The following is a 25881-nucleotide window of genomic DNA, read 5'->3' as shown; positions in this document are numbered from 1 at the left end:
GAATTGCTGGGCATTATCAAGGGGTGGCAGTACTGTCGTACTTTGGTTTTTGAACAGCTTAGTTCTTGAACGTTTTGGCTGCCAAACGCCGCAAACCCAGAAGTGATTGTTCCGGTTTGCGAACTGTTTTTGGAAGCCGGACGTCCGACATGGCTTCCGATTGGCTGCAGGAGCTTCCTGCAGCCAATCAGAAGTTGCGCTTTGGTTTCTGAATGCTTTGGAAGTCGAACAGACTTCCGGAATGGATTCCGTTCGACTTCCGAGGTACGACTGTACAGAGTAGATTCATTACACAGATGGATTTAAGTCCTTTAATTTCAATGGGTCTACTCTGAGTATGACTTAGTTATTTATCTGTAGCAGGCTGAGGAATCTATGGACCTCTAAATGTTGCTGAACTCTAGCCCCCATAATCTCTGACCATAGCCTATGCTTGCTAGGGCTAATGGGTGCTGTGGCTCAGCGGCACCCAGAGACCCAAGGGTTGTCCATCTCTGCTCTACAGCTTTTTTTCTTCCCTAGCACAAGAGACTACAGTGGTACCTTTGGATGTGAACGGGATCCGTTTCGGAGCCCCGTTTGCATCCTGAGTAGAACGTAACACGCGACTGCGTGTTGCGTTTCGCCGCTTCTGCGCATGCACATGACGTCATTTTGAGCATCTGCGCATGTGTGAGCGGTGAAACCCGGAAGTAGCATGCTCCGTTACATCTGGGTCACCGCGGAGCGCAACCCGAAAACGCTTAACCTGAAGCTACTTCAACCCGAGGTATGACTGTATTTCAATGTATTGGTAGGGTGTACTGGTAGGGGACAGAGGGCACTATTGGTTTCTACCAGATGAATTTGCTGTGTGTTTGTGCCCCCTGCAGGGTTGCACCCCTGTGTTGTGTTAATTTGCAAGCATTTCCAATTTCAAAAGAGCCTAATTATCACAATGCTAGATACATCAGAAGTGGATAAACACAGCCAGCTCAGTCAGTAGAGCATGAGGCTCTTAATCCCAGGGTCATTAGCAAAAGATTTCTGCATTGTGGGGAGGGTAGACTAAATGACCCTCATGGTCCCTTCCAACTCTGCAATTTTAGGATTCTAAATGATTTTAAAGCATTTTTGAATGCATTACTATCTTTATAAAACATTTGATTTTGTTGTTGTTGTTGTTGCACATGATAAAGACACACCCAGGAAACTTCTCAATAGAGAAAAGCAAGGTACATATTATCTGGGCATATTTGGGTATTCATAGAAAACCAAGTGACTCATAGGTAACATATGTAGGCAAGTGGGATATCGGAACCTGTGATTCCTAATAGAAATGTGTCTGGTTTTTTTAAAAAAACAAATGTTATTTTAAACTTTTTTTCCCCAATTCATTGTATATCAGTTCCCAAAAAGACTTTGTTATCTTGCATGACCACCACATATGATGAAAGGTACCCTCACTTTCTTTACGCTTCGAGCAATTATTGGAGCTTGTTCTATACATTTTGGATAACTTAGTAGGAGTTAGATATCACCGGTACATCATTTTCATATAATTTTCTTTCAGCGTACAACATGCAGTGAATTTCAGATCTGTTCTCCATAGCCTCTCCCAATCTGCCATTTGTATGTTATGTCCTAAGTCCTTTGCCCGGTTCATCATAACCGATTAAACCTGTTTATCCTTTGTATGCTATTCTAGGAGCAAGTTGTACATTTTGGACAGAGTTTTAATATTGTTTTCTAGAAGTTCTTTTTGGAATCTTGATATGTCATGACTAAAATCTCTCTTTTTGTTTATCTTGAAGATTTCATTCAATTGAAAATACTACAGCCAATCTGTTACTAGTTCCCTTATCTTTTAAAAATCTTTTAATTTTTACTGATTTTCCACTTTGGTTAGCAGTTCTCTATATGTCGGCCAATTATTTCTCATGTTCACTTTTCTCAAAGATATTGCTTCCAAAGGGGAAAAGCCACCAGGGCGTTTTTTGCTCAAATAAATTTCCCCCCATACCCTGAAAATCATTTTTCTTATTATATGATTCTGAAATGCTTTATGGACCTTTGCTTTTTCATACCATAGGCATGCATGCCATCCAAATCTATTATCATGTCCTTCGAAATCTAGGATGTGTTCCACAAGTTATTTTTACCCTCATTGGTCCAAATGTGACATATTTGCAGCTTAGAGCTGCAAAATTTAAGCAAATAAGAGATGTGATTTGGTAGTAGACATCTTTTTGTTGTTGGTAACTGATATAGATCTGCCACATTAAAGAGCTGATAAATATTGATTACTCAGAATGGCTCTGGTCAGTTTCGTCAGTTCGAGTTGAGCTGAAATTTCTCAGAAGACATATATTCTCAGAAAACTTCTGAGACTTTTATTTGCCTCACCGTCATCCCTTAAAAAGATTTTTATCTGTATCCTCACCATTTCTTTTGTGATGGCTAGTTTCTCATCTCCACAATTTTCTAGAATAAAGTAAGTTCAGGGCTTTGTGAAGGATGCAGAATGGCATCAGTGGTGCCAATCCAAAATGGTAGCCAGGCTGCCACTCAGAGTGGCAGGAGGAAATATCATTTTTGGGGGGAAAGAAAGACGTTTTGCTATTGCTGACGCAAGTGGTAAGCTCCACCCCTGAGAAATAGTTAGATAATTTATTATTTCCCTGGAGAAATTCAATGAAATGGTCCCCACTTTTTCCTTTACAAAACAAGGTGAATAATTTCAAGAGACCATTTGTGCACAAGTTCTAGATTCAGTAGTAGAATAGTGACATTGAGGCCTCACCAGACAATGCTGTTGGCCAGGGTATATATTTTTAATAGGACTGTAGGGAGTGTTACTGCAAGTGAAATTAGAAGCCCTTCGTTTAATCCCTTAGAATATTTACGGTGGTGACGGCAGTGGGAAATGAAGCCGCAAGATCCCGTTGGGTTAATGTGAAACAATCTGCTTCCATACCGTGACATACTTTCAGGCCTGGAGGATTGTGTGAATTGGCCGCTGCTCAGTTTCAGATGTCTGTTTTGCAGTACACACAGGCCACACATTAATGGCAGAGTGCCTTATTGTCTAATTAAATGATTAAGTGTTTACACATGGCATCCAATCTGTTAAGCAACAGACACTGGAACACCACACACTGAAAACACAAGAGGGGAACTTGCCATATAAAAAGGGGAGGAGGAGACAGCAAAAGGAGAAGAAGACCCCTGAGACCATTTGGCAGGATTAGATCTAAATGGGTCTAATCAAATGTCACCAAACTGGAATAACAGAGGAAGCGCCTACATAAGCATATGACTGTTTCCTGTGAAATGAGCAAGGAAAAAAAGATGGCTTGATGTAGACCAAATTCTAGACCATCAGTGGTGGCAGGTGCCCATTGTGATTGGTAGGGTGTGAGGCAGGCAAAAGAGGAGATTGAGAGCACATATGGTAGCCATCTTGAAATATTTTAAGGGCGGCCACATGGAAGAGGGTAGGACCGAAGCCAATAGATTCAAGTTACAAGAAAGGAGATTCCAACTAAACATTAGGAAGAACGTTCTGACAGTAAGAGCTGTTCAACAGTGGAACAGACTCTCTCAGGTGGAGGTGGACTCTCCTTCTTTGGATATTTTTAAGCAGAAGTTGGATGGCTACCCGTCTTGGAAGCTGTGGTTGAGATTCCTACTTTGTAGGAATGCTTTCCAACTCTACAATTCTATGATTCTACAAGTAGTTCAAACAACCCAGGACACAAGGAACAAAATAGCAACAGGGGACTAAATTGCCCTTCCCTGATCCCTGAGTGAGGGACATGAGACTAGATAGCAAGTCTATGCTTACCTGTGAAATCAAGCTTGTGAGACAGGCTACAATCTTAACCCTACTTACCCAGGATTAAGCCCCAAAATAAAAACTAGGGATGCGTATTAAATTTAGACAAATCTCAAATCCTGACCTGGTTCAGGCTTAACTGAGATGACGTGCGATCTCCCTAAAGAGCTCTGAACCAATGCAGGAACCTCCCAAGCGAGGTTCAAAGCACTTGGGTGCTTGTTGACATTGGAGTGGGGGACGGGGGGGGGGGGATGGGACATGTCTGTGTCCGTGTCTGTGAATCTGCAGAATATGAAATATTTACCTCAAAGTTTACCATTTAACAGGGTGGACAGAAGGGAGAAGTAGAGCTCTTTGGTGACTGACAGGTCTAGCTTCAAATCAGAAGTTATGATTTTACCAGGGCACTCCAGTCACAGTGTTTGAGGGAAGGAATTTGGAAGTACTATACTGTTTTCATCTGTTCTGTGTTCATTGTTAGTTCTTCTTGCTCAGGTCCTCCTGCCTCTGTGCCACATGGCCACATATTCTTGGCTGTAAAGTCAGCATTACACTAAGGGGACAATTCGACCCCCTGGGCAGCAGCAGATGGGCTTAATGGAGTGCCATAGGTATCTGTCCCCAGCCTTGCTGTATGCACTGGCTGTGGGAGAAAGTGGGAGCCGAGGAAAATGTCCCTTCTCTACATCAGCTCCCCACAAAGTTAATAACCACTTTAAAACTTCGGAAGAATAATAATAATAATAATAATAATAATAATAATAATAATAATAAGTAAAATGAGTAAGGCATGAAGCCTCATTTTTCCAAATCGGGATTTAGATTCAAAGCTGGGAAAAAACCTGAAGTGCCGCAGGTCAAATCAGATCCCAGACTGAATCTTGTGATTTGCATCCTCAGTCATATGAGAACTGGCTTTTGGTCCCATTCTGGGCCCAATTTGAAGTATTTAAAGCTCTTTATGGTTTGGCACTAGTTATCTTAAGACTTTATTGTTTCTGTGTGTGCCTACCTAAACTTTGAACCCTTCAGCAGATCTTTGACAGAGACTGGTCTGTGTGTGCTCCTGCTGAGTGAGGGGTGCTGGACAGGTAGAGGGGAGAGGGTTATTTCCCTCCCCCAATGGGTATAGGGCTGTATACAAATTTAATAAATAATCGCAATCATAAGCTAAATAAGTACATAAGAGAAAGAAAGTTTGCATCCTTTGACCATGATATTAAATCTTGCAATCATGTCCTGTGCAAAAAACAAACAGACAGAGGAAGTATCATACGACTTTAAATAGTTGTGGCTTTCCCCCAAAGAATTCTAGAAACTAGTTTGTTAAGGGTGCTGAGTGTGGTTAGGAAAGCACTACAGTGGTACCTCGGGTTACAGACGCTTCAGGTTACAGACGCTTCAGATTACAGATTCCGCTAACCCAGAAATAGTACCTCGGGTTAAGAACTTTGCTTCAGGATGAGAACAGAAATTGCGCGGTGGCGGTGCAGCGGCAGCAGGAGGCCCCATTAGCTAAAGTGGTGCTTCAGGTTAAGAACAGTTTCAGGTTAAGAACAGACCTGCAGAATAAATTAAGTTCTTGACCCGAGGTACCACTGTATTCCCCTCACAGAGCAATGATTCACAGAGTGGTTTCGCAATCAATCCCCTTTCCCAGGCACCCGCTTCCTAACTCTATAGGGCTGAGGCCTCTACAGCCCCCCAATGTCCGCTGTGATGGGGCTCAATCTCCCAAACGTGAGGGGGCAGAGGAGGTCTGGTGGGATGTCAATTGGGAGGATTCGGCCTCGCCTGATGCAACACCCATCACACACACAATGCGCAATGCACATGAGGTCATGAGCACATGCATCGTGCATGTGATGTCAGCCCTCCTCCCCAATGTCAGGCACAACTTGGTGCCTGTGCCTCTTCCCAAGGAAGAATTGGAGCTCTGTGAGGAGAATAGGGGTTATCCAAACAACTCTCAGCACCCTTAACACACTACAGTTCCCAGGATTCTTTGGGGGAAGCCATGACTGTTTAAAGTGGTATGATAACACTTAAATATATTGTACTGATGGGACCTTTGTCAGCCCTTTTAATTGGACATATCCTTTTCTGCTTCCTGATACAATTTTTTATGTGGGAGTTCTTAATGTGTGTGGAGATCATGCCAATCCACAGCCACGAGACATCTCACAACTGTTAATGTTAATTAATTTTGAGTTTATTTCACATTGAAAAGAATTATTTTGAGCGCTCCAGGGTTTGACATTACGGCCTCCCTGCCTGTTTGGGGGTCCACAGGCCGCTATCCCACCGTACTGCCAAGGTGGCAGGTATTTCTCTACCTCCAAAGGTGCAAAACTCTTGCACCCATTCAGTCTGCCTCTTGGTTCCCAGGAACTAATTGGCAGGTTTCAAGCATTTCCAGTTTCTTACATTCTTTTTTATCAAGGGTTTTATAGTGTAATTTCCCATGGAGGCTGTGAATGCTCTGTGTCTTGAGGTGTTAGTAAAGGTAAAGGGACCCCTGACCATTAGGTCCAGTCGTGACCGACTCTGGGGTTGTAGCGCTCATCTCGCTTTACTGGCCGAGGGAGCCAGCATACAGCTTCCGGGTCATGTGGCCAGCATGACCAAGCCACTTCTGGCAAACCAGAGCAGCGCACGGAAATGCCGTTTACCTTCCCGCCAGAGCGGTACCTATTTATCTACTTGCACTTTGACATGCTTTCGAACTGCTAGGTTAGCAGGAGCTCGGACCGAGCAACGGGAGCTCACCCCGTCGCGGGGATTCAAACCGCCGACCTTCTGATTCTGTGGTTTAATCCACAGCGCCACCCACGTCCCTTTGAGGTGTTAGAGGAGACGCTAAGCAAGTATTTGTCTGGAAAGATGTATGTATAGAATTTTCCGCTTTAAGGCAGCAAGTTGGTGAAGATCAGATTCAGCCACTCCTTTGTAGCCCTCACAATTCTGGCTTCGTGCTTCTTTTGTAAAATACCTGCCCATGGACAAAATGTAAGCCACACTTCTAATATTTGGGTACTATATTATCTTGAAATTAACTTTTCAGGGATTTTGCACATTCCTAACTTATTGTTGGGAATGAGATCTGCACCCTGCTATTGGTAAGCCTCTTCTATCTCCCTTGCCTCAGACATGGGCACTATGTATTGGTGATATCTCATAGCCGCAGCTAGTGGTGTCCCTCCGGCTTATCTGTTTCATGCATTGCTATTATTGGGTTGACTCATATGCTGCATTCTTCAGTTACATTCCCCATCTAAAATATTGGAGTAGCTGATCTTTGAGAGACATTCTTGTGTTGTGATTTAATGCTACAAAACTTTAAATGTTATTAAGCACATGGCTTGATGGTCCCTGTCTCTCTGGAATATCCCCTTGAAATGTAGGTTTGATACAAAACTGGGTTTGTCTAATATTTTATGAAAAGGGTGAGTTTTTTCTTATTGCCACCAGATGTCAGTAAAATCCCTGTTTAAAATAAATGTGCAGTCTGGTGACATTGATAATATATGCGAGCCAGCTGTAGAAAGATTATTCTCAGGTTTGTAAGGGAAGTGGTTATTCCAGTGAATGTAGATGATAGAACCAGCATGGTTAGACTAAGTGGAAGATACTGGCAGTAGGTCTTTCATCTGGATTTGAAAGATTGTCTTTCTTTTGATTAAAAATGTCATAATACGTTACAGTGAACCTTGCTATTATATATATTAACACTGATCATTCTTATATCCAAAAGGCTTTGAAAGTTTGCTTTTTCCATCTGAGCTCAAGACAGGGGTGAATTCAGTTGTGCATAGTGAGGTTTGTGCATTTTTTTAAAAAAAAATTGTATCGCTATGATGATCAGCATCTGAATTCTTTCATAACCTGAAAATTAAGGTTTAAGTATGTGAGGTTAATTTTTTGCCACATCCATGACAGTCTAGACAGAAGATGTCTAGCAGCATAATCCTATACATGTCTACTCAGAAGCAAGTCATACTGAGTTCAGTGAGACTCATACTTTGGTCAATATTTGGCATTGGAATCAATTTCATCAGTTCACATTTAAAGGTGAACCTGTCTAATTTGCACTTCCTCAAATTGCTGATGAGTTTTCAGGGCTTAAAAAAACAATAATTAAGAAATTGCTGCTGAATGTGGAGAACCAATTTTAAGACTGGAAATATGAAAAACCAAGACAATTGAAATGGATGGATCCATCCATCCATCCCTACCTGGGAATTGAATGCTAACTGGACTTGCTTCTGAGTAGAATGTATAGAATGGTACTGTAAGAAGACTTAGGATGGGATGAGCATAAAAAATATACTTAAATCCTCTCCTTTCCGTATTGTTTATAAAGTTAATTGTTCAGTACATTGTCACCTTGAAGCTGTAATGGACTGAATCGCCTTCTGTGTGAGGCTGGCCTTGATGATGGTTCAGATTAAGCTTTGGCGGCTGCAGAATGCATTGGCCTATATCATGCTGGTCTTGGTATCTTGTCGCCTTATTGTTTATGTGCTTAGTCAGGTGTTAATGCTATGTATATATATAAAAACATACTTGCTGACTATCTTGCAGACATATTTCACCCAGCACTCCAAGTACAGCATGCACCTTAGCTGGTAATACCCTTTAAGTAGTATTTTAATTTGAGGCATATTTTTTTTAAAAAAATATTCCATGGCTGGACGCCAGTGAAGTACTCAGAAGCTACAGCCACAAGTTCAAATAATAGTTGTAGGTCTGCATGGGCATAGCCAGGATTTTTGTTAGGCGGGGGAATCAGGCCTTTGTTGGGAGGAGGAAGAACCTCAGTTAGCTATGTATTTTTATTGATTGGGGGTGGGGCTGCCCCCCTTGGTTATGCCTATGGGTCTTAGCTTGTTCTAAAGGTAAAAGGACCCCTGACAGTTAAGTCCAGTTGCAAATGACTCTGGGGTTGTGGCGCTCATCTCGTTTTACAGGCCAAGGGAACCGGCGTTTGTCTGCAGACAGTTTTTTCTGGGTCATGTGGCCAGCATGACTAAGCTGCTTCTGGCGCAATGGAACACCAAAACCAGAGCAGCGCACGGAAACGCCATTTACCTTCCTGCCGGAGTGGTACCTATTTATCTACTTGCACTGATGTGCTTTCCAACTGCTAGGTTGGCAGGAGCTGGGACCGAGCAGTGGGAGCTCACCCCGTTGCGGGCATTCAAACCGCTGACCTCCTGATCAGCAAGCCCGAGAGGCTCAGTGGTTTAGAACACAGTGCCGCCCGCGTCCCTTGTTCTATCCATCTGTAATTCACAGTTTGTGTGATTTGCAGTGCCTCTGAGATTTCTTCCTTGTACCTGATGGCGACCTGCCACCCTACTAATGGGGGATGGTGGCAAGGAAGGCTTTTTCTTTCGACTAAAAACTTCAAAGGCCTGCGGCTTAGGAAGCCATGTTTTACTGATACAGACCAATGGTGCATCCAGCCCACAACTGTCTCCTTTGACAAGCGGCTGCTCTCATGGCCACAGGCAGTAGTCGCTTTCCAAACGCTGCTACGCAGGGCACTTTTAACTAGAGATTGGCTCTGGCACATTCTATATGCTAAACATGCACTCAGCTGTGTCCTCTCCTCACTTACACACTGAAATCCTCCCTTGATGTTGGAGTTATCAAGTGACCAACAAGTGTGTGTGTAAATCAGACCTTTGACTTTCATCTCCCAGCAACTGGTCCTGAGAAGTAAACAGACGAGTAGCCATAGATATTGTTGCAGTCAATCCAAGCTGCTTCCCTCGAGCGGGAACTTGTATTCAAATCAGTATTCGAAACGCAGACTAAAATACACTTCCCCACCCACTGCAAGCCATTGGTCTGAATCAGTAGAAAAAACCTTTCTCTTTCTGCTGAATCACAGAACTTCCACATCTCCTCATTGCCACCTCAATTTGCTTTTCAATGGAGTCAGTGCCCAAATTTCAGGTGGTAGCTGTCTCCTGGGTGGTACCTAATTGCATGGAAGTGAAGTCTAAATACTCAGGAGGGAATCAGGCCAGCCAAAAAGACATTGGACACGCTGGAGGCGACATCTAAAGGTAAAGGACCCCCCCCTGACCATTAGGTCCAGTCGTGACCGATTCTGGGGTTGCGGCGCTCATCTCGCTTTATTGGCCGAGGGAGCCGGCGTACAGCTTCCGGGTCATGTGGCCAGCATGACTAAGCTGCTTCTGGCAAACCAGAGCAGCGCACGGAAACGCCGTTTACCTTCCCGACAGAGCAGTACCTATTTATCTACTTGCACTTTTTGGGGTGCTTTCGAACTGCTAGGTTGGCAGGAGCAGGGACCGAGCAACGGGAGCTCATCCCGTAGCGGGGATTCGAACTGCTGACCTTCTGATCGACAAGTCCTAGGCTTTGTGGTTTAACCCACAGCGCCACCCGCGACCCTGAAGGCCACATCTACACATTTTATAAATCATAGATTACACAGTGCAGTCCACTGAAGTTATGCCTACCTACATTTTTTTCAATGCAATAAAGGCTATTTAAAAAGCAAAACAGCTTGACAAGACTGAGAATAAGAATTGCCCAAATAATAGTATATGTTTACTCAGAGCTAAGCCTAATGATATTCAGTTGCTCTTACCCCCAGGTAAGTGTGTACAGGATTGTAGCCTAAATCTTTCTCCTAAAATGATATGAGCACTGGTTTCAAAGTTTATATTATTATTATTTTCGTTATTCTATTATTGTACTGTGACACTCTTACACTCTGCAAATTTCCTATCAGGGCTACTACTTAAAAGTACAATTTTTTTAAAAAAAGAAAAAAAATTAGATTACATCTGCTCTGAATCTTTTCAATATACAAGGCTGGTTTGTGAACAGAGACTAAACTATATAATTAGATAAATGACTTGTTCTTTAAGCATTAGAATTATGGCTTGTCTCCATGTAATTCCTGCTGAAACAAAAGCCTATGCAGCAGTGGGTGAATCTCAACTAGTTCTTACATTCAGCAGGTGGAAATAAGCATAAAAACTGAATGAGGGGAAACTCATCTGAATTCATGCCTTTTCCCCTATTTTTGGCTACTTACTTTTAATTTATTTATTTTTGCATACAAACGTTGGATATGCCATGCTTAAGATACCATTTAAACAACAAAAAAAGGACAAAAGGAGGCAAAAAATTGCTTACTTCATATTCTATTTGTATCCTATGATATGTAGTGTCCTGCAATTCTTCATTGCACTCCACATAAACCTAGAAGGCAGCAATCCCATAAACACTCACCTGGGAGTACAACTGGGAGAAAAAATTAGTGCTGTTCATGTTTATGTGGAATTCCTTAATCTGCATTGCTTGAAAAAAGACATGCACTGAAACACAGCCAACCTTCAAAATTCTCACATTTAAAAAATTTGCAATGTACTTCTCCAACCAAATGTGCAATACTAGGGGTAGTAGGGTGCATAAAAATGTATTTATTGGTGAGTATAACATAAAAAGTCATATTGTTAGGGAAATTTGCCTGCACTAATGTGCATATGTGAAGAAATTCACACAGAAATGCAGATGAATTTTCATGAGAACTTCCTATTTAAATCACAAACTGATGCAGAATTGAATTTCAGGAAGGAAAAATGAGAAAGTGAGAGAAGAACTGGCAGCTTCATCTATCCCCACCTGGGAGTAAGGTCCTGTATTGTCAAACAGGCTTCTAGAGACATGTAGAATTGCACCGTTAGTGGAACAAGCTCACAGAACACCTGAGAGGACATGTGTAGGCTCAGGTTGCATTAAAATACTTTTCCTTTGAAATGATTCTTCTCAGTCTTCAACTTGTTTGCTTCTCCAGGAAAAATACTGCGGGCACAGTTATTTTTGGACGGTTATTATGGTAACCTTGGCTTTTTCAGTAATGGCAGAACTTATTTCGCACCGGCTTTATTTGGAAGAAATAACTAGGCTGCACAAATCCGTCAACAATGTCTTATTATGCTGGAAATATAGGCAGGTGACACATAGGAACTCACCTGTTTCCAACAAATGTTGACTAAATTCATCTTCTGTACAGAGAATTTCCTGAGTTGAGAAATGTGTCCTGCTTTTGATAAACAGCACCTTTGAGGGCAGATGGTTGCTGGGGAAGTGGATTTTTGGCACGAAACTGCTGGAGGGCCCTAATTCAGATTAGAAATCCTTACATTCCAGATTGGTGCCTTCAAAATAAGAGTAGCCATTTTAAGGATACTTTTGCAAAACTGTGAATAACATAATCGGGGTAACATAAAGATATTGTGCAAGATACAGAGAATATAAATATATTCAGGTTGCAGCCTGGCACTCCTCTTCTCTTCTTCTTCATATATATGTGGCCAGAAGAAACCTATTTGAGCAGAGGGGATAATTCCAGCCAGCTCGGTAGGTCTTTATGTTAGGTTCAGACTGACATAACCATGGGAGTCTTAAGAACAGGGTTGTGCAACAAGGGTCGTGATAAACAACATTCTTGTCCAAATTGGAAGCCATTTCAACAAAGCCTGAACTTGGAGGACTCAAAGCCAGGACTTCTCTTGTGGGCTACCATCAATGTGGAACTTGCCAAGTCCTCTTCCTCTTCTTGCCGACATCCAGAGTGTTAAAAAGGGAGAATAGATGCAGCTGCTTTTCGCTGGCTAGTTAGTGGTGTCTGTTCTGCTTTTCTCTTGCAGGTGGGCCAGTGTTGACTGGCCTTGCTCCAGCCTCTGAAAACGCCACCTGCCCTGCTGAGCAAACTTTGAAAACTTCTATTCAGCCTGCCTCTCTTTGCTCTCCCTTTTTACTGCACAGCTTTTACACAGGACAAAGGAATATATGAGCTTTCAGGGGTTCTGTGCTTCCATACCTCTCATTAGTTTTACTCCGTAGACAGAAGAGACATTCAAAAGGAAATCAGGCCAACAGTTCAAGAAACTTTTAAAAAACATTTGTAAGGGGGGGTGGGGGTTCAGCACCAGTTCAGAGTGTTAACAGAATAGGCTCTCCTTAGTCACGCAGCATTTCGTTAAGTTGGTGGTTTCCTGTGGAAGTCATGCCAGGACAAACAAGTTAGGTTCCAACCCTGCGTCCAGTTGGTAGGCTCCATAAATCACACGGAGGTCAATGGGATTTGAACAACCAACCTATGTTCAGGATTACATCCTAGGGCAGCCTCACATTATGGTATTGTGCCACCAAGCCCAGGGACACCATGTAGGAAGAACAGATGAGGGTCTGAACTTATTTCTGAATGGGGCCGTCAGTCTTTCTAAAGGACAGGCCTCAGCAGAGGGCTCTGCTCTTGGCAGCAAAATATTTTCAGATGGCACTGCTTAGAGAAAAAGTTTCCTGTGGCAGTCTTTAAATGATCACATAGGCACAAATTTTAAAAAAAACTGTTAGGGTATCTGGGAACCCTGACCGGGCAAGGCTTCTCAGATGAGCGTGAGAGAAGATGTAGATAATGGATGCATGCCAACCAGACATTGTATCGTAGGGTTCACTGGTACAATGTGTGGGGCTGCTGTAGTGTTGCAGGTTATTTTTTAGTTGCTAGGTTATAAAACTGACACAAAACTTCATACAAATGAGTTTTGGGTGGTTTTTTTGTTGCGCTGTGGGTTAAACCACTGAGCCTAGGACTTGCCAATCAGAAGATCGGAGGTTCGAATCCCATTGCTTGGTCCGTGCTCCTGCCAACCTAGCAGTTCAAAAGCACGCCAAAGTGCAAGTAGATAAATAGGTACCACACCGGCGGGAAGGCAAACGGCGTTTCCGTGCGCTGCTCTGGTTAGCCAGAAGTGGCTTAGTCATGCTGGCCACATGACCCGGAAGCTGTACGCCGGCTCCCTCGGCTAATAAAGCGAGATGAGCGCCGCAACCCCAGAGTCGATCACGACTGGACCTAACGGTGAGGGGTCCCTTTACCTTTTACCTAATTTGGACTCCAAAGTTGGAATTTTCAAATTTTGTGTTTTTAAAATTCAACACACAAGGACACTTTCAAAGCCTGACAGGGTATAAAAACCTACTTATTAAACTTTTTGATGTCATAGTTTGCAGCCTGTTTTCCAAAACCCAAGTGCATCAAACGGGAGTGAGAGGCAGCCCAGCATAATGGTAAACTCCTGCCCTCAGAACAGCATATGGAAAAGGGTGAGCCAGCAATCCACTGAGTTACAAATCGAGAGAATACAATTCCAGGACATAGGAAAATCAAAAGATCCTCACCAAAAGCAGTCTTGCTCCAGTAGTGACCAATCAGTTGCATAGCTGCTGAGGCATACCCAGGCGCTGGTGAAACAGGCCCAGGGGGAGGTGCAGAAATCACCTATCAGACTATGGTGTGTGTGACGTATATTTGTGTGGTGAAGTGGAACCACTGTGAGATCAAACTCAGGAGAAGCTTCCCATCCTCCTCGCACCTTCTCACCTCGCCCTCCCTGTGCATGCTTCCAGTATTTGTGTCACATAAAATGTAGTAATTTCTAATATGGCTATTAATGCTAAAGTCATTTTTTTCAGGGGATGCAAGGGACCCTAGGTCTGCACAGTTGAAGCCAAGGTTAGAAGAGGTCTGTCTGAATCATGCAAGGAATCGAAGGGTGGACATGGTTGCACACTTAACTCCTGTAGTCCTGCTGAATGTAATACAGCCGTACCTTGGTTTTTGAACAGCTTAGTTCTTGAATGTTTTGGCTCCCGACAGTGGCAGAGCTTCATGCTCTAGCACTGGGGGGTGGAAAGCAGGTGGGGGCGGGGCTGGTGTGATTCCCGAGGGTGTGACGCATCGCCCGCAGGGGCGTGATGTGCGTCCTGGGGGCGTGGCACACTGCCTGCAGGGGCGTGGCACCCAGTGCGGGCAGGGGGTCAGCCGCGATGGCACCCTACCAGGATTGTGCTACTGGGGGCGGTGCATTCCCCCCGCACTCCTCTTCCTCCGCCAGTGGCTCCTGAATGCCGCAAACCCGGAAGTGACTGTTCCGGTTGGCAAACTATTTTTGGATCCCAAACATCCGACAGGGCTTCCATGGCTTCCTGCAGCCAATCAGAAGCCATGATTTGGTTTTAGAACATTTTGGAAGTCGAACGGACTTCTGGAAAAGATTCTGTTCGACTTCCAAGGTATGGCTGTACATTGGAACAGTGTGATACAAGTTAACAAGGATTTAAACTGTTTTAACTCACCAGGTAGAGGTGGACTAAAAGTTCACTAATTCAAGCTTTTGGTGCATTTTGAAGGGTGTTGATTGGGTGGTGAAAGGGAAAAAAAATTAAATCAATCTCAACCTTTCAGTTTTTGATCTCCCATAAAAAGTCACCAGTTTTCCTTCTAGATGAATAATATTATGTAATGATGTATTATCACTTACAGGGGCATTTCAGGAGGGGCAAAAGAGAATGGTGGCTGCCAGCTGGTGACTACTGATAGGAGCTGCCATAGTTGAGGGTTAAGTTTATCCAGAGTTCTCCCCCCCCCCAGGGGTAAACTCGAGGGTACGCAGTACTGACACCCAGTGGCGTAGCGTGGGTTGTCAGCACCCGGGGCAAGGCAAGTAATTTACGCCCCCTAACCCAGGGCAAGGCAAGTAATTTGCGCCCCCCCCCCCCGCTGCACTGTCCCTCCCCCAGATAGTCCCTCGCTCTCTCTCCGCACCGCACCGCACGCCTGGCACCCTCCCCTCCACAGTGGGCGGCGACCCGGCGGCTCGGATCAGATTCTCACAGCCAGCACTGCAGTGAGAGAGAGTGAGTGAGCCAGGTAGGGGCAGAGAGCTGCGAGTGCGAGCGCCCCCCCCCCCCATGACATCTTTTTATCTAGAAGAAAAGTACTGGTTAAAAGTGTGGTATTTACTGTAACAACTTCAAGGTGAGTACTGGCAGCTTTTTTCCTAGAAGAAAAACGCTGAAATTATCAATACCCACTCATAAATAGATGGGCTGAACTCAGTCCTATCACCAGGTTTCTGTCTGCATTTTTTGTGTGTGTGTGATTCCCCCCTCTCCCAACCATGATTTATGGTCCCATGGGTCAGTGTGCCAAAACTGGTGATTATTATTATTTTTTTAAAAAGAAATGTTTGACTGATTTGCTGCTTGTGAGGAAAGGTGTTCTGTCTCCTCTCTTCAACAGTCGAACTTGTATGATTCTTATTTTTTTGTAAAAGGTCACATTTCTGTGAGGCATGCCCTGGTCTGAGGGCGTAAGCGTGGAGACATTAACAATTGTTCAGTAAATTACATACTCGTTGTAGAAAGGGAAAGAAGAAAGTTCATATCAGTTTCAGGATTTAAATACACCAACCCAGCAGGTGCCTTTTGAGGGCCAAGTCAAAGGAACGGAGGCTTGCGCAACCACGAAAGAGGCGCACACAACCTTGAAATAAATGGTGAGTGGAAGACCATTTTCAAGGGCAAAGGAGCTGACCTTCAAATACATGCAGATCTTGTTCATTAGGTAAATCTACATTACAAACCATGGTATTATCAGTCTTCTAAATCTACACCATGGGACGCGGGTGGCGCTGTGGGTAAAAGCCTCAGCGCCTGGGCTTGCCGATCGAAAGGCCGGCGGTTCGGATCCCCGCGGCGGGGTGCGCTCCCGTTGTTCGGTCCCAGCGCCTGCCAACCTAGCAGTTCGAAAGCACTCCCGGGTGCAAGTAGATAAATAGGGTCCGCTTACTAGCGGGAAGGTAAACGGCGTTTCCGTGTGCGGCTCTGGCTCACCAGAGCAGTGATGTCACGCTGGCCACGTGACCCGGAAGTGTCTCCGGACAGCACTGGCCCCCGGCCTCTTGAGTGAGATGGGCGCACAATCCTAGAGTCTGTCAAGACTGGCCCGTACGGGCAGGGGTACCTTTACCTTTACCTTAAATCTACACCATCGCTAGAAACTGTGCTCAAGGCATCACACACACACCTCAATTCTGATGAGTTCCTCCACCATATAAAAAAAGAAAATGATTGGCTGAACTATTTATTTGGATCTGAGCATATTTGGAATCTACAGAATTAAGGGTGCTTGCAGACAGGGGTTTTATTATGGGATGGGTACTCTTCATGCATGCTATCCTTTGTTTTCCTTGGGGGGTACATAAGGGTACGCAGTACCAGCACCTTTTTATATATACAGAAGAAAAGCATTGATTAAAAACATGCCACTTACTGTAACAACTTCATGGTGAGTATCACCACCTCTTTTTTCCTAGAAGAAAAGCACTGTATGCCTTTATTTTTACAGCATTTACACAACAGTGTAAGCATCAAAATGCATCCCTCCACCCTAGACTTGGCCTTTCCAGGAAAAATCTGATAAGCATTTTTATATATATATATAAAAGCAACAACACCTGTTGCCCCTTGTTTCAAGCAGACTGACCCATTTACAATATCCAGCACCCAAAATTTATTAAGGTGCATTGTCAGCGCCAACCACTGATGGGATGAGAAGCTAGCCTACGAGCCTTTTAAAAACAACAACAATGCAGTTCTTCCTGCCGTATTTCCCCCCCCTCCTTTTCTAATGCAGCCTTTAATGCTGCTGATCACACTGAGCTTAGCCTTTTGTCTCACCTGGTTCCTCCCTTCTTTACTTGAAACATGCTGAACGTGGCTGTGCCCTTGCTGTGCAGTGGATCTATTTATGGTTTTCATGAGCGGAAAAGGCTGTTTGCCATGTGGACCCCAGCAGAGCTAATAGGGTATTTCCCCCCCCTCCCCTGAGCTATTATCCCTTTGGATTACCCCCTGCCTTTTTACTATTCTGCAAGCTATTTACATGGTCAGCTGATAAGTGATAGGTAAGCTTATTACTATTTTAGTTCCTTTTTTTAAAAAAAGAAATGGCTACTGCTTAGGTCACACGGACCACACGTAATGTCACTAGAGTCATTTCTTGCAGGTGCAGTGGTGGCCTTTAAACTATTAGAGGAAAGTTGAAAGGAGTGACTCCCCCCACCTCACATGTTTTATAGGAAAATTGGAGGTTGATGTTGATGGGGAGGGGAGAAATCACACAAGAAAAGGAATTGTGCGTGCATAATGAAAATCAGTGATAAGATACGGTATTTCTTAAAGAGCAGAGTGAACATACTTTACAATGCACCACAGCCCCATTGTATGGTTTTCATCATTTGCGGCAGCTAGAGCAGTGCAAACAGTAGCTACCTGGAAGCATCCGCTCTCAGAAATGGTGGAATGCCTTCAGTGCTAGCCCTGCTCAGAGTTGACGCCTTGAAATTTATGGACAAAATTACTTTTGGTGCATTCCTCCTAATGGGTCTACCCTGAGGGTGTCACTCAGAGCCTCTACACATGCAGCACTTGCGGAATTTGATATTTGCAAAGTTAAGATGCAAATTGTTTTGATCCTCCCTGCCCAGACTTAGGTGTAGCTCGTGACCTTATTTGCCGCTTTCCAAACATTCCAACAGTTCTCACCTCACAAAGACATCTTCGGCAATGTTTCTAAATGTGCATTTATGGAGAGAGAATGTATTGCGAGGTGCATCTTTGGAAAGAAAATACATTTTAAAATACGTTTTTAGATGCAAATTCTACGATGGGTTAAGCATAATATGGAACAGGGCAGAACTTTGGGTGAACACATACGAAAGTGTCACAGGCCAGATTTCACCCAGTCCTGCTCTACTGTAGGGATGTTGGACATTTGTGTTGGGCCCTCAGGTGTTGGTGTTTTTTGAACTGGGTTAGAGATTGGACTACAGAAACCACATGACCACAACACAAAGCTTCTTGCCTGCGTCGTCTCCTTCTCTCTCCCTTAGTACTTAAAAAACTATGGCATGATTTCATCATGCAGTGGATTTTCTCTGCAAGGAGCAGCTCATGAAGCAGAGCAGGGGAAACTCGCCATGAGGTGTGGCCACATTTAGTGTTACCAGATGCTGCCCCCTTTGGGTGGCAGCTATATAGCTTCTGTGACATCAGAGAGAATCACCTTCAGCCCAGCTTTGAGCAGAGTAGCTAATATTGCCATTCCAAGGATCCCTGAACTTGAAAGTGTCATTATTTCGTGTTCGGATGACAACAGAGCTTGGCAGGCTTAATCAACTGTCAGGTTTTAATCAACTTGCAGGTTTTATTTCCGCACTATGTCATTTTGATTCCAGTTATCATTGCTATAGCCTGCATAGTTACACATGTTGTTAATGGTCACAAAATTATATAGCTCTTTATTAATCTCAGGCACATTCTTTATTTTTCACTTCAGTGCTTCAACAAAGCCAGTAAAGGAGGAGGGGGGGGTGCACTCACGTGCGAATAAATACTTTTATATAGTGTGTTTGAATAATTGAAAGCTGCGTCTAGTTTTCGTAAGATGGCATATACTACACACATAAGAAGTTGAAGATTAGTGATCAGTTGTCCCACCTCCTTAATTTGTTTTAAAGCAAATTAAAAACAGCTGAGGGACAGAGTTTAAACCCATTTTCCCACACCACTTCATGGTTGTAAAATGGTCCCAACTACCATTTGCCTTGTACCTGAAGTTTTCTCTAATGGGACAATAGCAGCCTGAGGGCATTTACATCAGGGATTAGTATGGCAACCTGGCTCCCTTTCCTTGGATGGGTTACAACTTAGAACTAAATTAGCCATGGCTGTTCTAGTTGAGATTCCTACATTGCAGGGGGTTGGTCTACATGACCTTCGGGATCCCTCCCAATTTTGCAATTTTATAATTCTGGGATGGTTAGTTTGCCGTTGCCACAATTGCCACAGCCACCTTGTTTGCTGCTTTCCTGTGGAATAAGCACCTGTGGTAGTGTAAGGTGATTGACACAATGAGTAGAGCTTGGGTGGCAAACTGTGGCAGGCAAACCAGTAGGGATTGGTGGTTTACCTGGAAAGGGGCTGGGATGTCTCTGAGCCTGACTGTGTACCATTCCTGGTTCTGTAACTCTGCGCTGCTCCCTGATTTCTGGCTCAACGGGCCAGAGGCAAAAGACAATGGAGTATATGCACACTCCTTATGTACTGTAGCTCACCCAGGAAGGCCATTATCCCATACTCTGGACTTTCCCAGGGGGAAGACCGTTGTAGAGTTAGGGCATAACAGCAAGTGAGCTGAAGCAATCCAGGCTGTTTTCACAGGTGGCACTATGGGTTAAACCACAAAGCCTAGGGCTTGCCGATCAGAAGGTCGGCGGTTCGAATCCCTCAACGGGGTGAGCTCCTGTTGCTCGGTCCATGCTCCTGCCAACCTAGCAGTTCGAAAGCACATCAAAGTGCAAGTAGATAAATAGGTACCACTCTGGCAGGAAGGTAAATGGCGTTTCCATGTGCTGCTCTGGTTCGCCAGAAGCGGTTTAGTCATGCTGGCCACTTGACCTGGAAGCTGTACGCCGGCTCCCTCGGCCAGTAAAGCGAGCTGAGCGCTGCAACCCCAGAGTCGGCCACGACTGGACCTAATGGTCAGGGGTCCCTTTACCTTTACCTTTTTATGGCATCAGATGGGAGCTCAGCTTAGCACTGCAAACATTCCAAGTGTAGGTTCAAATGATGCCCTGCTAACTCATGATTGGTGCAGTGTGTGATCAAAACAACAGCTCCACCCTTAGGAAAACAGAAGCCTGGATTTCTTCAACATGCTTCCTTCTACAAGCCCTGATTGACCATTCTGCCCCCTTACTGCAGCTTCATTATATTTATGTGCAAAGTCTGTGCATTCATCCAGCTAACACTCCAGTGTCTGTGGGGAAATAGGTGTGGGTCACAGATAGAACATGTGCCTGAATAAATGTGCACAGCTTGGTCAGTGCCATCATCTAGGCCCCGGTTTCCCAAACTTGTGCCTCCAGCTGTTGTTGGACTACAACTCCCACCATCCCTAGCTAGCAGGACCAGTGATCAGGGATGATGGGAATTGTAGTCAAAAACTGCTGGAGACACAAGTTTGGAAACTGTGATCTAGGCTGCTATTGATGGTAGGAATGACTCACTTTTTCATCCTCTTTTCCTGGGAGGAATTCAGAAGCTTCTGATCTCTGCACTTCACAGAAGATCTGGCAGATTTTGTTCTGGCCACGGAATATGCAGAAAGGTGAAGTTGTTTGTAAGGTGTCTTATTATTCCTGGTGTCTGAATCATTGTTTGCCTGCCTTAACTGTACTTGAACATAGCCTTTTAATGCATTTGTGTTTGCTATCTTTTAGGATCATTTCAAAGAATAAGGCAAAGAAAATCAAATTTTATCATACTGTGACCACAATAGCTTAGGAGAAAGTGTGTCTTGTTTCTCCCTGAGAAACAAGTGTTTTGCATTGCTTCTCAAATTTCAGTAAATTAAATTGTCATTTTTGTTAGTAGCATTGGGCAAGGTTTTCTTGTTGTTGCCATGCAAGGCAAAGCATTTGTTTATCACATTAGCGGGGAAGGGGAAAGAGTATAACGATGACTAGTATCTATCTTTAGAGCTATTAAAACTGTTTACAACACAGCTTCTTCTAAAGTGGCAACTTCAGAATGACTGAAAGAAAACACACACAAACGCACACACCAAGGCAAGAGAAAAAGAAAATCTCATTGGTGACAGCTGTATGGGGATGATTTTTCACTCTCTGGAGAGATTGTCATAACTCATAGTCCTAAGAGAGTGTCTGTTTCTCACTGTCACCAGTGAGATAAGCTATATTTAATACTGTACCATCAAAGCTGCCAATTTTACATTTGCATTTACTAGTACAGTTATAAATTAAATGCATTGCCTTCTCTTTTCTTAGGTTTCTGCAGGGTAAATGGATGTAATTATATTCAGAGGAAAAATCTTAACCCACAAAAAATGTTCTGCCGTAGAGTTTGGTATTTTAATGAACTTGTATTTTAATAACCTCTTTCTCACACCCCCTTCTTTTAAAAACGGGATCTTACTAGAGTCAACCAACTTATTTTACCATCATGCTGGGCAGATACATTCAGTTTGCAAGGAAACCACAGAATAGATAGCTGTCAGTTTGCAGTAGCTAGAAAAGTTTCTTTTCTGGAATAAAGGCAGGCCTAATATGCATATATTATGGAGCTATCCCTGAATAGTAATTGATGATAAGACATGCAAGAGCGGACCTTGGCCTGTTGATTGCATTCTGTGTTTTCAACTGTTTGTTTAAAATGAGGAGTAGAATCAAACACTTTTTGAAGGGGAGTGGGATGCGTGTTAAAATACAAATCAGAATGAAACAACCTCTTGCTATTTTCTTTAAAAGGCCAACGAGTTAATTGAAAAGTGCTGCTTAGACTTTCTTGTGCCAAGATGGCATAAATCTAAAGTAAAAGCGACAAGCGTACAATGATCACACTTCTTCACTATCAGTGTGTCCTGTGTCTGAACTATTTATTAACTGGGATTTGAATGGGCGATGAAGGGCCAATTTATTTGTTACACTGAGAGATGTATTGCAACTGCCTTAACCATTGATTTCTTTCTTTCTCCTATTCTTGTGTGGTATATGCACACACCACACAGCAATAATATGGGGCTTCCTTATCAGATCTTGGATATTTCCCGAGACTGTCTGCGACCATTAACCTTGCGTATTATCTGACTTTAGTGATTAGTACAGGGCACATAAAACCGTATTGATGGCCAGTCTTGGGTGAGAATAGTGAGCTGAATTACTGGAGGTTAGGTTTTGCTGACTTTGTGATACAAATGATAGTATTATGCCAATGCTGGGAAATTGCTAATTTGTCATTTCTTTCATGGTGCAGTCAATGATGTGATACTAATGAATGAGGCCCATAATTGCATGATATGGAATTGTCGTTTCCTGGGCACATGTCGTATTAAGTGGGGAAGAATGTCAAGACCGCCTTTTGTTCTCTGAGGCCTGCTTTACACATGCAGCAGAATGAGGTACTAGAATGGGCTGTATCACTTCAGATTACAGATACACATACATATAGGGGAATAGCCAAAAGTGACATTCCCCACCTGTAGCCTGAAGTGGTATGATCCATTCTACCACCTCAGGATGCCACGAATGCCAAGAGGATTTCCTGGGCTTGGCATGTGGATTGGGCCCTTGCATTTCCTTCCCCCAGAAATCTACTGGCAAGAACCAGGGTTGGCTCCAGCTTCTGGGCGACCTTTGGACATGGGATATCAGGAGACACATTTCCCCCATCACTCTCCTCCTCAAAACACGCTCCTCCTCCCTTGTGGCCTCACCACTTTCAAATAAAAGAAATCTTGACCGATATGGAAATCCCTTCCTGTCAAAGGAAATAATAATAATAATATTAATAATATGTTGGGCTAAATTTTCCTATCTTGTATACATAGGGTTGAATTCAACTAATGAGTCCTGCTAGTAGAAGCTAGGACTTCCACTAGCGTAGGATCAGGAGAACCCCAGAACAGTGGAGCAGCAGGAGGAGGAGAAGACAGAGATGTATTGGGTCATTCCAACTGGCAAGCAGAAATACGTGTGGGGCCAGAACAATTGGCATTTCGCTGTGTTGAATTCCTCCTCCAGGGGGAGAACAGAGATGGGGAATTCAGTGAGGGTGGATTTTAATCTGCGAGTCTTAGATTTAAGGGCATACTTGTTTATTTCTGAGTGGTATGTTGTTGTTGTTCTGCTTGACTGGTTTGGCTTCCCCCACCAAGGTTGGGCAAGGGGTACAATGGCCTCAGTCCTGACTGAGACCTCCATTGTGGGTGTTTTGGCTTCAGAAAACAGATGAATGATATGTAATCATATTTTTCACACAGGGTCCAGTTTGTTCCTAATATTCTTGACAAAAAACCACAATAGTTGATAAGTTAGGAAGCAATTGCAGTAACTTCTATACTATAGCAACCAGTTGTTCTCTCTAGCAATTAATGTTATGCAAGTATCAAAAAATATTCAACAGACTAAGCCACTCTTCACCTTGGTTTGATTGTAGAATTCTAAGGGCAGTTGTGGTTCAAAACAAAACAAAACAAAACAAAACAAAAACATACAAGGCAAGCATCAGGGATGGTTGCTTGGGTATATTACCTAGTTCTAGTTTAGTTTTAACTTGTAACCTGCCCAGTTGAGTGTGGCCACAATCCATGTGGACTATCTGGCACTGATAACATCCTGGGTTTGCTGCCTTGTGGGGACTGAAAAACCAGAATTGTCAGTGTTTGCCAGACCTCATTCTTTTTTCATTTCTTTTCCTTTAGTTTTATTTATTTTAAATTAAACTTTATTAAATCTTAAAACACATAAAAACAAAAACAAGCAAAGCACTCCTAGGGTTAAAAAACAAACAAACCTGAAATGAAGCTTTTAACTAAATAATAATAATCCTCCGCTACTGTGCTTTTTACAAAAAATAAAAATAAACCCAGAGGTTTTTATTGCTCCACAGGCAATGGACAACCTCACTTCTGACAAAGTCCATGGGCTGAGGGGAACATAGAGATTTTATATAGGAAATAGAGAGTGGTATAGAACAGAGAAAACACTGAAACAACCATAGAGCAATATGACATTTTTTGCCTTCTGCAAACCAACTCAGGGGTTTATTGACATCACATTTCAACTCAAGAGGGGAAGGACTCAAATCACTCCTAATTTGCCTTGTTATTCAACCACCCTACAGAGCTGTTGCACATCCCTGGCAGTTGTCTTCCTATCTCAAAATTAGTAAAGGCATGTCCTACATCAGGCTTCCTCAACCTTGGCCCTCCAGATGTTTTCAGATTACATTTCCCATCATCCCTGACCACTGGTCCTGCTAGCTAGGGATCATGGGAGTTGTAGGCCAAAAACATCTGGAGGGCCAAGGTTGAGGAAGCCTGTCCTACATGATATGTTTATGTGGATATAATTGCTCAAACTGCAGAGCAAGGAGCCCTCAATTTAGACTTTGCTATCAGGTGACACCACAATACCTTTTAAAAAACAACTTTGTATAAAAGGATGTGCTTGGTTTAAATAGTGTTGGACACTAGATGGTCAGATAGTAACACTCATCCAGACACTTGACTGCTGTCCCAATCCTACTAGCCCCAGAAGATGTCTTGGTCATTCTGGCTCTTCCGGGTCTCAGTTTATTTGAGATATGCTCCAAGCTTGCCTGATGCGCTGCTTGTGATGAGTTTTGGCTAAACTTTCAAAGCAGAAAAACAGGACTCATTAGTGGTATATCTATCTACCTGTTTAACAAAGAAAGAGGCGGTGTGTTGTGAGCCATTTATCAGCCTAACAAAAAAGAAAACATTTGGGTCAAATTATCTACTTTGTAGACATTAAAATATAAAACATCCACACAGAATGAAGATATGGTGACAGAAATAATTCTCCTTTCAATTGGCTCCTTTTGATCAATTTCAGTCTGACCTTAAATGTTGGTGGTCAGCCCTTTTTCTTAAAACTACTGATTGTTTAGAAAGATTAACTTAGCAATTACTGGTTGATACCCTTAATAGTCTATTTAAATGTTGGTCCTTTTGGCTGCTGCCTTCTTGGAAAAAAAAATGCTGAACATCGCGTTATGTCCTCTGTATCCTAGTATTAACAAGAAAACAAGCAGAGTGACAGCTACATTAATAGGGAAGGGGGGGTCATCATATTTCTCTTCCCTAATGAATCTAGTAATAACTAGCTTTTTCAAAATCTATAATAAAAGAATGCCATTACATGGAATAAAGTTGCTTTAGTTAATTACATCAATGGACTCTCAGATGTAGAAAAAAGTAAAACTTTAGTAAAGCCATGTATTCCTCCTCTTTTTCACATTATTGAAATTACACAGAGAAAGAAAGGGTGTGTTTTTTTTCTTACCAACATCTCTCTGCCTCTAAAAGTGGTACTTCAGGTTACGTATTAAATGACCTTCTATCTAGGGGAACCTATTTTATTGTAATCAACCATTTAGCGCCAGCTAGATGGTGTTTTTGCTTCGCAGTTAGTTGTTTCACTGAGACTAAGGAACTCTGCACCTTCTATATGTGCATTATTTATTGAACCATGTTTGAAGAAATTCGTCTGCTGCTTTTTCATTGATGGGAGTTTCTGGCTAACAGCACTTTAAATAAGTGGAAAATGCTCAGTTAT

The sequence above is a fragment of the Podarcis tiliguerta genome (assembly GCF_965153285.1).
Source record: "Podarcis tiliguerta genome assembly, chromosome: 4".
Lineage (NCBI taxonomy): Eukaryota > Metazoa > Chordata > Lepidosauria > Squamata > Lacertidae > Podarcis > Podarcis tiliguerta.
Note: the sequence above shows the minus strand (reverse complement) of the source record.